Raw genomic sequence first — 14,483 nt, 5'->3', positions numbered from 1 at the left:
AACACAAACTTGCAAACTCAGCTGTTTTTAAAACAAAAATAGACATTTAGCATTCAAACAACCACTCTGAATGAGTTCCCGCCAGCCATCTTCCCATCAGGAAAGATGACCAAGTCATCAAATGGTGGCAGCATCTGCAGAGAGCAGCACTGCCAACAGCAGTCCTAATGAGACAAGAACCCTAAAATTCATCATCGTGGAAGGTGAGTATGGACACTTTCGAGCACATTTCTCCCTTTGCATTCTACAGAAATGATCCCTGAAAATATAGTCTTACCTTGACAAATCAAAGATTTCAGCAACATTTTAATCACTATTCCTTCAACAAATTGTGAACATGTTTGTCAAAATCCAATGTAAACTACTTGTAGAAATCAAGTAGTAATAATTAATATGCCTGTTTGCCAATGTCCTATTCTAAAGAAAAATAATTTTGCAATTCTTTTCTCTCAAATTGTAACATTTCTTGATGCCTTATATTGGCTATCTTGATTCTTTTGGATGTCCTTTTGGTAAGCCGAGCAAAGTTTTAACAGCACCTCACAGTCTTGTTCAGCGCAGTAACAGGAGAAACTAAAACACAGATGGAGTATTTTTGTTTCCACCACTTTAAAAACAGAATGGTCTGGCATGTTTCTTTTGCTTCCGAAAGAATGGTTTGTCAGTGATGACAGTATTTTCTTTATCTTTTTAACATATAAAGCACCATCATTTTTCCTTGGGTTCCGTGAGCGTTGTTTCAGTTTTGCAATTCCTCCAAGCGCAGAAGCCAAAGGAAAAACATTGGCAGCTACTGCGTGTCACACTGCAAATAATCTTCCCACATAGAAGTATAATGTCATTTTTTTCCTTTCCATCTGACAAATACAAAAAAAAAAAAAAAAAAGCATAGTTTTCAAAATAGACAAAAACACAAACTTGCAAACTCAGCTGTTTTTAAAACAAAAATAGACATTTAGCATTCAAACAACCACTCTGAATGAGTTCCCGCCAGCCATCTTCCCATCAGGAAAGATGACCAAGTCATCAAATGGTGGCAGCATCTGCAGAGAGCAGCACTGCCAACAGCAGTCCTAATGAGACAAGAACCCTAAAATTCATCATCGTGGAAGGTGAGTATGGACACTTTCGAGCACATTTCTCCCTTTGCATTCTACAGAAATGATCCCTGAAAATATAGTCCTACCTTGACAAATCAAAGATTTCAGCAACATTTTAATCACTATTCCTTCAACAAATTGTGAACATGTTTGTCAAAATCCAATGTAAACTACTTGTAGAAATCAAGTAGTAATAATTAATATGCCTGTTTGCCAATGTCCTATTCTAAAGAAAAATAATTTTGCAATTCTTTTCTCTCAAATTGTAACATTTCTTGATGCCTTATATTGGCTATCTTGATTCTTTTGGATGTCCTTTTGGTAAGCCGAGCAAAGTTTTAACAGCACCTCACAGTCTTGTTCAGCGCAGTAACAGGAGAAACTAAAACACAGATGGAGTATTTTGTTTCCACCACTTTAAAAACAGAATGGTCTGGCATGTTTCTTTTGCTTCCCAAAGAATGGTTTGTCAGTGATGACAGTATTTTCTTTATCTTTTTAACATATAAAACACCATAATTTTTCCTTGGGTTCCGTGAGCGTTGTTTCAGTTTTGCAATTCCTCCAAGCGCAGAAGCCAAAGGAAAAACATTGGCAGCTACTGCGTGTCACACTGCAAATAATCTTCCCACATAGAAGTATAATGTCATTTTTTTCCTTTCCATCTGACAAATACAGAAAAAAAAAAAGCATAGTTTTCAAAATAGACAAAAACACAAACTTGCAAACTCAGCTGTTTTTAAAACAAAAATAGACATTTAGCATTCAAACAACCACTCTGAATGAGTTCCCGCCAGCCATCTTCCCATCAGGAAAGATGACCAAGTCATCAAATGGTGGCAGCATCTGCAGAGAGCAGCACTGCCAACAGCAGTCCTAATGAGACAAGAACCCTAAAATTCATCATCGTGGAAGGTGAGTATGGACACTTTCGAGCACATTTCTCCCTTTGCATTCTACAGAAATGATCCCTGAAAATATAGTCCTACCTTGACAAATCAAAGATTTCAGCAACATTTTAATCACTATTCCTTCAACAAATTGTGAACATGTTTGTCAAAATCCAATGTAAACTACTTGTAGAAATCAAGTAGTAATAATTAATATGCCTGTTTGCCAATGTCCTATTCTAAAGAAAAATAATTTTGCAATTCTTTTCTCTCAAATTGTAACATTTCTTGATGCCTTATATTGGCTATCTTGATTCTTTTGGATGTCCTTTTGGTAAGCCGAGCAAAGTTTTAACAGCACCTCACAGTCTTGTTCAGCGCAGTAACAGGAGAAACTAAAACACAGATGGAGTATTTTTGTTTCCACCACTTTAAAAACAGAATGGTCTGGCATGTTTCTTTTGCTTCCGAAAGAATGGTTTGTCAGTGATGACAGTATTTTCTTTATCTTTTTAACATATAAAGCACCATAATTTTTCCTTGGGTTCCGTGAGCGTTGTTTCAGTTTTGCAATTCCTCCAAGCGCAGAAGCCAAAGGAAAAACATTGGCAGCTACTGCGTGTCACACTGCAAATAATCTTCCCACATAGAAGTATAATGTCATTTTTTTCCTTTCCATCTGACAAATACAAAAAAAAAAAAAAAAGCATAGTTTTCAAAATAGACAAAAACACAAACTTGCAAACTCAGCTGTTTTTAAAACAAAAATAGACATTTAGCATTCAAACAACCACTCTGAATGAGTTCCCGCCAGCCATCTTCTCATCAGGAAAGATGACCAAGTCATCAAATGGTGGCAGCATCTGCAGAGAGCAGCACTGCCAACAGCAGTCCTAATGAGACAAAAACCCTAAAATTCATCATCGTGGAAGGTGAGTATGGACACTTTCGAGCACATTTCTCCCTTTGCATTCTACAGAAATGATCCCTGAAAATATAGTCCTACCTTGACAAATCAAAGATTTCAGCAACATTTTAATCACTATTCCTTCAACAAATTGTGAACATGTTTGTCAAAATCCAATGTAAACTACTTGTAGAAATCAAGTAGTAATAATTAATATGCCTGTTTGCCAATGTCCTATTCTAAAGAAAAATAATTTTGCAATTCTTTTCTCTCAAATTGTAACATTTCTTGATGCCTTATATTGGCTATCTTGATTCTTTTGGATGTCCTTTTGGTAAGCTGAGCAAAGTTTTAACAGCACCTCACAGTCTTGTTCAGCGCAGTAACAGGAGAAACTAAAACACAGATGGAGTATTTTTGTTTCCACCACTTTAAAAACAGAATGGTCTGGCATGTTTCTTTTGCTTCCGAAAGAATGGTTTGTCAGTGATGACAGTATTTTCTTTATCTTTTTAACATATAAAGCACCATAATTTTTCCTTGGGTTCCGTGAGCGTTGTTTCAGTTTTGCAATTCCTCCAAGCGCAGAAGCCAAAGGAAAAACATTGGCAGCTACTGCGTGTCACACTGCAAATAATCTTCCCAAATAGAAGTATAATGTCATTTTTTTCCTTTCCATCTGACAAATACAAAAAAAAAAAGCATAGATTTCAAGATAGACATAAACACAAACTTACAAACTCAGCTGTTTTTAAAACAAAAATAGACATTTAGCATTCAAACAACCACTCTGAATGAGTTCCCGCCAGCCATCTTCCCATCAGGAAAGATGACCAAGTCATCAAATGGTGGCAGCATCTGCAGAGAGCAGCACTGCCAACAGCAGTCCTAATGAGACAAGAACCCTAAAATTCATCATCGTGGAAGGTGAGTATGGACACTTTCGAGCACATTTCTCCCTTTGCATTCTACAGAAATGATCCCTGAAAATATAGTCCTACCTTGACAAATCAAAGATTTCAGCAACATTTTAATCACTATTCCTTCAACAAATTGTGAACATGTTTGTCAAAATCCAATGTAAACTACTTGTAGAAATCAAGTAGTAATAATTAATATGCCTGTTTGCCAATGTCCTATTCTAAAGAAAAATAATTTTGCAATTCTTTTCTCTCAAATTGTAACATTTCTTGATGCCTTATATTGGCTATCTTGATTCTTTTGGATGTCCTTTTGGTAAGCCGAGCAAAGTTTTAACAGCACCTCACAGTCTTGTTCAGCGCAGTAACAGGAGAAACTAAAACACAGATGGAGTATTTTTGTTTCCACCACTTTAAAAACAGAATGGTCTGGCATGTTTCTTTTGCTTCCGAAAGAATGGTTTGTCAGTGATGACAGTATTTTCTTTATCTTTTTAACATATAAAGCACCATAATTTTTCCTTGGGTTCCGTGAGCGTTGTTTCAGTTTTGCAATTCCTCCAAGCGCAGAAGCCAAAGGAAAAACATGGGCAGCTACTGCGTGTCACACTGCAAATAATCTTCCCACATAGAAGTATAATGTCATTTTTTTCCTTTCCATCTGACAAATACAAAAAAAAAAAAAAAAAGCATAGTTTTCAAAATAGACAAAAACACAAACTTGCAAACTCAGCTGTTTTTAAAACAAAAATAGACATTTAGCATTCAAACAACCACTCTGAATGAGTTCCCGCCAGCCATCTTCCCATCAGGAAAGATGACCAAGTCATCAAATGGTGGCAGCATCTGCAGAGAGCAGCACTGCCAACAGCAGTCCTAATGAGACAAAAACCCTAAAATTCATCATCGTGGAAGGTGAGCATGGACACTTTCGAGCACATTTCTCCCTTTGCATTCTACAGAAATGATCCCTGAAAATATAGTCCTACCTTGACAAATCAAAGATTTCAGCAACATTTTAATCACTATTCCTTCAACAAATTGTGAACATGTTTGTCAAAATCCAATGTAAACTACTTGTAGAAATCAAGTAGTAATAATTAATATGCCTGTTTGCCAATGTCCTATTCTAAAGAAAAATAATTTTGCAATTCTTTTCTCTCAAATTGTAACATTTCTTGATGCCTTATATTGGCTATCTTGATTCTTTTGGATGTCCTTTTGGTAAGCCGAGCAAAGTTTTAACAGCACCTCACAGTCTTGTTCAGCGCAGTAACAGGAGAAACTAAAACACAGATGGAGTATTTTTGTTTCCACCACTTTAAAAACAGAATGGTCTGGCATGTTTCTTTTGCTTCCGAAAGAATGGTTTGTCAGTGATGACAGTATTTTCTTTATCTTTTTAACATATAAAGCACCATAATTTTTCCTTGGGTTCCGTGAGCGTTGTTTCAGTTTTGCAATTCCTCCAAGCGCAGAAGCCAAAGGAAAAACATTGGCAGCTACTGCGTGTCACACTGCAAATAATCTTCCCACATAGAAGTATAATGTCATTTTTTTCCTTTCCATCTGACAAATACAAAAAAAAAAAAAGCATAGTTTTCAAAATAGACAAAAACACAAACTTGCAAACTCAACTGTTTTTAAAACAAAAATAGACATTTAGCATTCAAACAACCACTCTGAATGAGTTCCCGCCAGCCATCTTCCCATCAGGAAAGATGACCAAGTCATCAAATGGTGGCAGCATCTGCAGAGAGCAGCACTGCCAACAGCAGTCCTAATGAGACAAGAACCCTAAAATTCATCATCGTGGAAGGTGAGCATGGACACTTTCGAGCACATTTATCCCTTTGCATTCTACAGAAATGATCCCTGAAAATATAGTCCTACCTTGACAAATCAAAGATTTCAGCAACATTTTAATCACTATTCCTTCAACAAATTGTGAACATGTTTGTCAAAATCCAATGTAAACTACTTGTAGAAATCAAGTAGTAATAATTAATATGCCTGTTTGCCAATGTCCTATTCTAAAGAAAAATAATTTTGCAATTCTTTTCTCTCAAATTGTAACATTTCTTGATGCCTTATATTGGCTATCTTGATTCTTTTGGATGTCCTTTTGGTAAGCCGAGCAAAGTTTTAACAGCACCTCACAGTCTTGTTCAGCGCAGTAACAGGAGAAACTAAAACACAGATGGAGTATTTTTGTTTCCACCACTTTAAAAACAGAATGGTCTGGCATGTTTCTTTTGCTTCCGAAAGAATGGTTTGTCAGTGATGACAGTATTTTCTTTATCTTTTTAACATATAAAGCACCATAATTTTTCCTTGGGTTCCGTGAGCGTTGTTTCAGTTTTGCAATTCCTCCAAGCGCAGAAGCCAAAGGAAAAACATTGGCAGCTACTGCGTGTCACACTGCAAATAATCTTCCCACATAGAAGTATAATGTCATTTTTTTCCTTTCCATCTGACAAATACAAAAAAAAAAAAAAAAAAGCATAGTTTTCCAAATAGACAAAAACACAAACTTGCAAACTCAGCTGTTTTTAAAACAAAAATAGACATTTAGCATTCAAACAACCACTCTGAATGAGTTCCCGCCAGCCATCTTCTCATCAGGAAAGATGACCAAGTCATCAAATGGTGGCAGCATGTGCAGAGAGCAGCACTGCCAACAGCAGTCCTAATGAGACAAAAACCCTAAAATTCATCATCGTGGAAGGTGAGTATGGACACTTTCGAGCACATTTCTCCCTTTGCATTCTACAGAAATGATCCCTGAAAATATAGTCCTACCTTGACAAATCAAAGATTTCAGCAACATTTTAATCACTATTCCTTCAACAAATTGTGAACATGTTTGTCAAAATCCAATGTAAACTACTTGTAGAAATCAAGTAGTAATAATTAATATGCCTGTTTGCCAATGTCCTATTCTAAAGAAAAATAATTTTGCAATTCTTTTCTCTCAAATTGTAACATTTCTTGATGCCTTATATTGGCTATCTTGATTCTTTTGGATGTCCTTTTGGTAAGCCGAGCAAAGTTTTAACAGCACCTCACAGTCTTGTTCAGCGCAGTAACAGGAGAAACTAAAACACAGATGGAGTATTTTTGTTTCCACCACTTTAAAAACAGAATGGTCTGGCATGTTTCTTTTGCTTCCGAAAGAATGGTTTGTCAGTGATGACAGTATTTTCTTTATCTTTTTAACATATAAAGCACCATAATTTTTCCTTGGGTTCCGTGAGCGTTGTTTCAGTTTTGCAATTCCTCCAAGCGCAGAAGCCAAAGGAAAAACATTGGCAGCTACTGCGTGTCACACTGCAAATAATCTTCCCAAATAGAAGTATAATGTCATTTTTTTCCTTTCCATCTGACAAATACAAAAAAAAAAAGCATAGATTTCAAGATAGACATAAACACAAACTTACAAACTCAGCTGTTTTTAAAACAAAAATAGACATTTAGCATTCAAACAACCACTCTGAATGAGTTCCCGCCAGCTATCTTCCCATCAGGAAAGATGACCAAGTCATCAAATGGTGGCAGCATCTGCAGAGAGCAGCACTGCCAACAGCAGTCCTAATGAGACAAGAACCCTAAAATTCATCATCGTGGAAGGTGAGTATGGACACTTTCGAGCACATTTCTCCCTTTGCATTCTACAGAAATGATCCCTGAAAATATAGTCCTACCTTGACAAATCAAAGATTTCAGCAACATTTTAATCACTATTCCTTCAACAAATTGTGAACATGTTTGTCAAAATCCAATGTAAACTACTTGTAGAAATCAAGTAGTAATAATTAATATGCCTGTTTGCCAATGTCCTATTCTAAAGAAAAATAATTTTGCAATTCTTTTCTCTCAAATTGTAACATTTCTTGATGCCTTATATTGGCTATCTTGATTCTTTTGGATGTCCTTTTGGTAAGCCGAGCAAAGTTTTAACAGCACCTCACAGTCTTGTTCAGCGCAGTAACAGGAGAAACTAAAACACAGATGGAGTATTTTTGTTTCCACCACTTTAAAAACAGAATGGTCTGGCATGTTTCTTTTGCTTCCGAAAGAATGGTTTGTCAGTGATGACAGTATTTTCTTTATCTTTTTAACATATAAAGCACCATAATTTTTCCTTGGGTTCCGTGAGCGTTGTTTCAGTTTTGCAATTCCTCCAAGCGCAGAAGCCAAAGGAAAAACATGGGCAGCTACTGCGTGTCACACTGCAAATAATCTTCCCACATAGAAGTATAATGTCATTTTTTTCCTTTCCATCTGACAAATACAAAAAAAAAAAAAAAAAAGCATAGTTTTCAAAATAGACAAAAACACAAACTTGCAAACTCAGCTGTTTTTAAAACAAAAATAGACATTTAGCATTCAAACAACCACTCTGAATGAGTTCCCGCCAGCCATCTTCCCATCAGGAAAGATGACCAAGTCATCAAATGGTGGCAGCATCTGCAGAGAGCAGCACTGCCAACAGCAGTCCTAATGAGACAAAATCCCTAAAATTCATCATCGTGGAAGGTGAGCATGGACACTTTCGAGCACATTTCTCCCTTTGCATTCTACAGAAATGATCCCTGAAAATATAGTCCTACCTTGACAAAGCAAAGATTTCAGCAACATTTTAATCACTATTCCTTCAACAAATTGTGAACATGTTTGTCAAAATCCAATGTAAACTACTTGTAGAAATCAAGTAGTAATAATTAATATGCCTGTTTGCCAATGTCCTATTCTAAAGAAAAATAATTTTGCAATTCTTTTCTCTCAAATTGTAACATTTCTTGATGCCTTATATTGGCTATCTTGATTCTTTTGGATGTCCTTTTGGTAAGCCGAGCAAAGTTTTAACAGCACCTCACAGTCTTGTTCAGCGCAGTAACAGGAGAAACTAAAACACAGATGGAGTATTTTTGTTTCCACCACTTTAAAAACAGAATGGTCTGGCATGTTTCTTTTGCTTCCGAAAGAATGGTTTGTCAGTGATGACAGTATTTTCTTTATCTTTTTAACATATAAAGCACCATAATTTTTCCTTGGGTTCCGTGAGCGTTGTTTCAGTTTTGCAATTCCTCCAAGCGCAGAAGCCAAAGGAAAAACATTGGCAGCTACTGCGTGTCACACTGCAAATAATCTTCCCACATAGAAGTATAATGTCATTTTTTTCCTTTCCATCTGACAAATACAAAAAAAAAAAAAAGCATAGTTTTCAAAATAGACAAAAACACAAACTTGCAAACTCAACTGTTTTTAAAACAAAAATAGACATTTAGCATTCAAACAACCACTCTGAATGAGTTCCCGCCAGCCATCTTCCCATCAGGAAAGATGACCAAGTCATCAAATGGTGGCAGCATCTGCAGAGAGCAGCACTGCCAACAGCAGTCCTAATGAGACAAGAACCCTAAAATTCATCATCGTGGAAGGTGAGTATGGACACTTTCGAGCACATTTCTCCCTTTGCATTCTACAGAAATGATCCCTGAAAATATAGTCCTACCTTGACAAATCAACGATTTCAGCAACATTTTAATCACTATTCCTTCAACAAATTGTGAACATGTTTGTCAAAATCCAATGTAAACTACTTGTAGAAATCAAGTAGTAATAATTAATATGCCTGTTTGCCAATGTCCTATTCTAAAGAAAAATAATTTTGCAATTCTTTTCTCTCAAATTGTAACATTTCTTGATGCCTTATATTGGCTATCTTGATTCTTTTGGATGTCCTTTTGGTAAGCCGAGCAAAGTTTTAACAGCACCTCACAGTCTTGTTCAGCGCAGTAACAGGAGAAACTAAAACACAGATGGAGTATTTTTGTTTCCACCACTTTAAAAACAGAATGGTCTGGCATGTTTCTTTTGCTTCCGAAAGAATGGTTTGTCAGTGATGACAGTATTTTCTTTATCTTTTTAACATATAAAGCACCATAATTTTTCCTTGGGTTCCGTGAGCGTTGTTTCAGTTTTGCAATTCCTCCAAGCGCAGAAGCCAAAGGAAAAACATTGGCAGCTACTGCGTGTCACACTGCAAATAATCTTCCCAAATAGAAGTATAATGTCATTTTTTTCCTTTCCATCTGACAAATACAAAAAAAAAAAAAAAGCATAGTTTTCAAAATAGACAAAAACACAAACTTGCAAACTCAGCTGTTTTTAAAACAAAAATAGACATTTAGCATTCAAACAACCACTCTGAATGAGTTCCCGCCAGCCATCTTCCCATCAGGAAAGATGACCAAGTCATCAAATGGTGGCAGCATCTGCAGAGAGCAGCACTGCCAACAGCAGTCCTAATGAGACAAGAACCCTAAAATTCATCATCGTGGAAGGTGAGTATGGACACTTTCGAGCACATTTCTCCCTTTGCATTCTACAGAAATGATCCCTGAAAATATAGTCCTACCTTGACAAATCAAAGATTTCAGCAACATTTTAATCACTATTCCTTCAACAAATTGTGAACATGTTTGTCAAAATCCAATGTAAACTACTTGTAGAAATCAAGTAGTAATAATTAATATGCCTGCTTGCCAATGTCCTATTCTAAAGAAAAATAATTTTGCAATTCTTTTCTCTCAAATTGTAACATTTCTTGATGCCTTATATTGGCTATCTTGATTCTTTTGGATGTCCTTTTGGTAAGCCGAGCAAAGTTTTAACAGCACCTCACAGTCTTGTTCAGCGCAGTAACAGGAGAAACTAAAACACAGATGGAGTATTTTTGTTTCCACCACTTTAAAAACAGAATGGTCTGGCATGTTTCTTTTGCTTCCCAAAGAATGGTTTGTCAGTGATGACAGTATTTTCTTTATCTTTTTAACATATAAAGCACCATAATTTTTCCTTGGGTTCCGTGAGCGTTGTTTCAGTTTTGCAATTCCTCCAAGCGCAGAAGCCAAAGGAAAAACATTGGCAGCTACTGCGTGTCACACTGCAAATAATCTTCCCACATAGAAGTATAATGTCATTTTTTTCCTTTCCATCTGACAAATACAGAAAAAAAAAAAAAGCATAGTTTTCAAAATAGACAAAAACACAAACTTGCAAACTCAGCTGTTTTTAAAACAAAAATAGACATTTAGCATTCAAACAACCACTCTGAATGAGTTCCCGCCAGCCATCTTCCCATCAGGAAAGATGACCAAGTCATCAAATGGTGGCAGCATCTGCAGAGAGCAGCACTGCCAACAGCAGTCCTAATGAGACAAGAACCCTAAAATTCATCATCGTGGAAGGTGAGTATGTACACTTTCGAGCACATTTCTCCCTTTGCATTCTACAGAAATGATCCCTGAAAATATAGTCTTACCTTGACAAATCAAAGATTTCAGCAACATTTTAATCACTATTCCTTCAACAAATTGTGAACATGTTTGTCAAAATCCAATGTAAACTACTTGTAGAAATCAAGTAGTAATAATTAATATGCCTGTTTGCCAATGTCCTATTCTAAAGAAAAATAATTTTGCAATTCTTTTCTCTCAAATTGTAACATTTCTTGATGCCTTATATTGGCTATCTTGATTCTTTTGGATGTCCTTTTGGTAAGCCGAGCAAAGTTTTAACAGCACCTCACAGTCTTGTTCAGCGCAGTAACAGGAGAAACTAAAACACAGATGGAGTATTTTTGTTTCCACCACTTTAAAAACAGAATGGTCTGGCATGTTTCTTTTGCTTCCGAAAGAATGGTTTGTCAGTGATGACAGTATTTTCTTTATCTTTTTAACATATAAAGCACCATCATTTTTCCTTGGGTTCCGTGAGCGTTGTTTCAGTTTTGCAATTCCTCCAAGCGCAGAAGCCAAAGGAAAAACATTGGCAGCTACTGCGTGTCACACTGCAAATAATCTTCCCACATAGAAGTATAATGTCATTTTTTTCCTTTCCATCCGACAAATACAAAAAAAAAAAAAGCATAGTTTTCAAAATAGACAAAAACACAAACTTGCAAACTCAGCTGTTTTTAAAACAAAAATAGACATTTAGCATTCAAACAACCACTCTGAATGAGTTCCCGCCAGCCATCTTCCCATCAGGAAAGATGACCAAGTCATCAAATGGTGGCAGCATCTGCAGAGAGCAGCACTGCCAACAGCAGTCCTAATGAGACAAAAACCCTAAAATTCATCATCGTGGAAGGTGAGTATGGACACTTTCGAGCACATTTCTCCCTTTGCATTCTACAGAAATGATCGCTGAAAATATAGTCCTACCTTGACAAATCAAAGATTTCAGCAACATTTTAATCACTATTCCTTCAACAAATTGTGAACATGTTTGTCAAAATCCAATGTAAACTACTTGTAGAAATCAAGTAGTAATAATTAATATGCCTGTTTGCCAATGTCCTATTCTAAAGAAAAATAATTTTGCAATTCTTTTCTCTCAAATTGTAACATTTCTTGATGCCTTATATTGGCTATCTTGATTCTTTTGGATGTCCTTTTGGTAAGCCGAGCAAAGTTTTAACAGCACCTCACAGTCTTGTTCAGCGCAGTAACAGGAGAAACTAAAACACAGATGGAGTATTTTTGTTTCCACCACTTTAAAAACAGAATGGTCTGGCATGTTTCTTTTGCTTCCGAAAGAATGGTTTGTCAGTGATGACAGTATTTTCTTTATCTTTTTAACATATAAAGCACCATAATTTTTCCTTGGGTTCCGTGAGCGTTGTTTCAGTTTTGCAATTCCTCCAAGCGCAGAAGCCAAAGGAAAAACATTGGCAGCTACTGCGTGTCACACTGCAAATAATCTTCCCACATAGAAGTATAATGTCATTTTTTTCCTTTCCATCTGACAAATACAAAAAAAAAAAAAAAAAGCATAGTTTTCAAAATAGACAAAAACACAAACTTGCAAACTCAGCTGTTTTTAAAACAAAAATAGACATTTAGCATTCAAACAACCACTCTGAATGAGTTCCCGCCAGCCATCTTCCCATCAGGAAAGATGACCAAGTCATCAAATGGTGGCAGCATCTGCAGAGAGCAGCACTGCCAACAGCAGTCCTAATGAGACAAGAACCCTAAAATTCATCATCGTGGAAGGTGAGTATGGACACTTTCGAGCACATTTCTCCCTTTGCATTCTACAGAAATGATCCCTGAAAATATAGTCCTACCTTGACAAATCAAAGATTTCAGCAACATTTTAATCACTATTCCTTCAACAAATTGTGAACATGTTTGTCAAAATCCAATGTAAACTACTTGTAGAAATCAAGTAGTAATAATTAATATGCCTGCTTGCCAATGTCCTATTCTAAAGAAAAATAATTTTGCAATTCTTTTCTCTCAAATTGTAACATTTCTTGATGCCTTATATTGGCTATCTTGATTCTTTTGGATGTCCTTTTGGTAAGCCGAGCAAAGTTTTAACAGCACCTCACAGTCTTGTTCAGCGCAGTAACAGGAGAAACTAAAACACAGATGGAGTATTTTTGTTTCCACCACTTTAAAAACAGAATGGTCTGGCATGTTTCTTTTGCTTCCGAAAGAATGGTTTGTCAGTGATGACAGTATTTTCTTTATCTTTTTAACATATAAAGCACCATAATTTTTCCTTGGGTTCCGTGAGCGTTGTTTCAGTTTTGCAATTCCTCCAAGCGCAGAAGCCAAAGGAAAAACATTGGCAGCTACTGCGTGTCACACTGCAAATAATCTTCCCACATAGAAGTATAATGTCATTTTTTTCCTTTCCATCTGACAAATACAAAAAAAAAAAAAAAGCATAGTTTTCAAAATAGACAAAAACACAAACTTGCAAACTCAGCTGTTTTTAAAACAAAAATAGACATTTAGCATTCAAACAACCACTCTGAATGAGTTCCCGCCAGCCATCTTCCCATCAGGAAAGATGACCAAGTCATCAAATGGTGGCAGCATCTGCAGAGAGCAGCACTGCCAACAGCAGTCCTAATGAGACAAGAACCCTAAAATTCATCATCGTGGAAGGTGAGTATGGACACTTTCGAGCACATTTCTCCCTTTGCATTCTACAGAAATGATCCCTGAAAATATAGTCCTACCTTGACAAATCAAAGATTTCAGCAACATTTTAATCACTATTCCTTCAACAAATTGTGAACATGTTTGTCAAAATCCAATGTAAACTACTTGTAGAAATCAAGTAGTAATAATTGATATGCCTGTTTGCCAATGTCCTATTCTAAAGAAAAATAATTTTGCAATTCTTTTCTCTCAAATTGTAACATTTCTTGATGCCTTATATTGGCTATCTTGATTCTTTTGGATGTCCTTTTGGTAAGCCGAGCAAAGTTTTAACAGCACCTCACAGTCTTGTTCAGCGCAGTAACAGGAGAAACTAAAACACAGATGGAGTATTTTTGTTTCCACCACTTTAAAAACAGAATGGTCTGGCATGTTTCTTTTGCTTCCGAAAGAATGGTTTGTCAGTGATGACAGTATTTTCTTTATCTTTTTAACATATAAAGCACCGTAATTTTTCCTTGGGTTCCGTGAGCGTTGTTTCAGTTTTGCAATTCCTCCAAGCGCAGAAGCCAAAGGAAAAACATTGGCAGCTACTGCGTGTCACACTGCAAATAATCTTCCCACATAGAAGTATAATGTCATTTTTTTCCTTTCCATCTGACAAATACAAAAAAAAAAAAAAAGCATAGTTTTCA

General features: G+C 36.2%; 16 non-coding genes across 16 annotated transcripts; all 16 read right to left on the bottom strand.

Annotated features, from left to right (window-relative positions):
- Positions 1-60: 60 nt before the first annotated feature.
- LOC143984519 (small nucleolar RNA U3) lies at positions 61-275 on the bottom strand. The gene has a single exon (XR_013274905.1). It is a non-coding gene; the product is annotated as a small nucleolar RNA U3 (small nucleolar RNA).
- A 694-nt stretch (positions 276-969) lies between these two features.
- On the bottom strand, positions 970-1,184 carry LOC143984600 (small nucleolar RNA U3). Its single transcript, XR_013274976.1, has one exon. It is a non-coding gene; the product is annotated as a small nucleolar RNA U3 (small nucleolar RNA).
- Positions 1,185-1,872: 688 nt separating this feature from the next.
- On the bottom strand, positions 1,873-2,087 carry LOC143984599 (small nucleolar RNA U3). The gene has a single exon (XR_013274975.1). It is a non-coding gene; the product is annotated as a small nucleolar RNA U3 (small nucleolar RNA).
- A 692-nt stretch (positions 2,088-2,779) lies between these two features.
- On the bottom strand, positions 2,780-2,994 carry LOC143985022 (small nucleolar RNA U3). Its single transcript, XR_013275340.1, has one exon. It is a non-coding gene; the product is annotated as a small nucleolar RNA U3 (small nucleolar RNA).
- Positions 2,995-3,681: 687 nt separating this feature from the next.
- On the bottom strand, positions 3,682-3,896 carry LOC143984598 (small nucleolar RNA U3). Its single transcript, XR_013274974.1, has one exon. It is a non-coding gene; the product is annotated as a small nucleolar RNA U3 (small nucleolar RNA).
- Positions 3,897-4,589: 693 nt separating this feature from the next.
- LOC143984930 (small nucleolar RNA U3) lies at positions 4,590-4,804 on the bottom strand. The gene has a single exon (XR_013275261.1). It is a non-coding gene; the product is annotated as a small nucleolar RNA U3 (small nucleolar RNA).
- Positions 4,805-5,493: 689 nt separating this feature from the next.
- LOC143984869 (small nucleolar RNA U3) lies at positions 5,494-5,708 on the bottom strand. The gene has a single exon (XR_013275209.1). It is a non-coding gene; the product is annotated as a small nucleolar RNA U3 (small nucleolar RNA).
- A 694-nt stretch (positions 5,709-6,402) lies between these two features.
- LOC143985143 (small nucleolar RNA U3) lies at positions 6,403-6,617 on the bottom strand. The gene has a single exon (XR_013275443.1). It is a non-coding gene; the product is annotated as a small nucleolar RNA U3 (small nucleolar RNA).
- Positions 6,618-7,304: 687 nt separating this feature from the next.
- On the bottom strand, positions 7,305-7,519 carry LOC143984829 (small nucleolar RNA U3). The gene has a single exon (XR_013275174.1). It is a non-coding gene; the product is annotated as a small nucleolar RNA U3 (small nucleolar RNA).
- Positions 7,520-8,213: 694 nt separating this feature from the next.
- Positions 8,214-8,428, bottom strand: LOC143985084 (small nucleolar RNA U3). Its single transcript, XR_013275392.1, has one exon. It is a non-coding gene; the product is annotated as a small nucleolar RNA U3 (small nucleolar RNA).
- Positions 8,429-9,118: 690 nt separating this feature from the next.
- Positions 9,119-9,333, bottom strand: LOC143984597 (small nucleolar RNA U3). Its single transcript, XR_013274973.1, has one exon. It is a non-coding gene; the product is annotated as a small nucleolar RNA U3 (small nucleolar RNA).
- Positions 9,334-10,024: 691 nt separating this feature from the next.
- LOC143984596 (small nucleolar RNA U3) lies at positions 10,025-10,239 on the bottom strand. The gene has a single exon (XR_013274971.1). It is a non-coding gene; the product is annotated as a small nucleolar RNA U3 (small nucleolar RNA).
- A 691-nt stretch (positions 10,240-10,930) lies between these two features.
- On the bottom strand, positions 10,931-11,145 carry LOC143986427 (small nucleolar RNA U3). The gene has a single exon (XR_013276521.1). It is a non-coding gene; the product is annotated as a small nucleolar RNA U3 (small nucleolar RNA).
- Positions 11,146-11,834: 689 nt separating this feature from the next.
- On the bottom strand, positions 11,835-12,049 carry LOC143985100 (small nucleolar RNA U3). Its single transcript, XR_013275406.1, has one exon. It is a non-coding gene; the product is annotated as a small nucleolar RNA U3 (small nucleolar RNA).
- Positions 12,050-12,742: 693 nt separating this feature from the next.
- LOC143984595 (small nucleolar RNA U3) lies at positions 12,743-12,957 on the bottom strand. The gene has a single exon (XR_013274970.1). It is a non-coding gene; the product is annotated as a small nucleolar RNA U3 (small nucleolar RNA).
- A 691-nt stretch (positions 12,958-13,648) lies between these two features.
- Positions 13,649-13,863, bottom strand: LOC143984593 (small nucleolar RNA U3). The gene has a single exon (XR_013274969.1). It is a non-coding gene; the product is annotated as a small nucleolar RNA U3 (small nucleolar RNA).
- Between the last annotated feature and the right edge of the window lie 620 nt (positions 13,864-14,483).

The sequence above is a fragment of the Lithobates pipiens genome, unplaced genomic scaffold (genome assembly GCF_037356315.1).
Source record: "Lithobates pipiens isolate NorthernLeopardFrog02 unplaced genomic scaffold, aLitPip1_a1.2 Scaffold_16, whole genome shotgun sequence".
In the NCBI taxonomy this organism is placed as follows: domain Eukaryota; kingdom Metazoa; phylum Chordata; class Amphibia; order Anura; family Ranidae; genus Lithobates; species Lithobates pipiens.
This window is presented reverse-complemented; position numbering and strand designations above follow the sequence as displayed.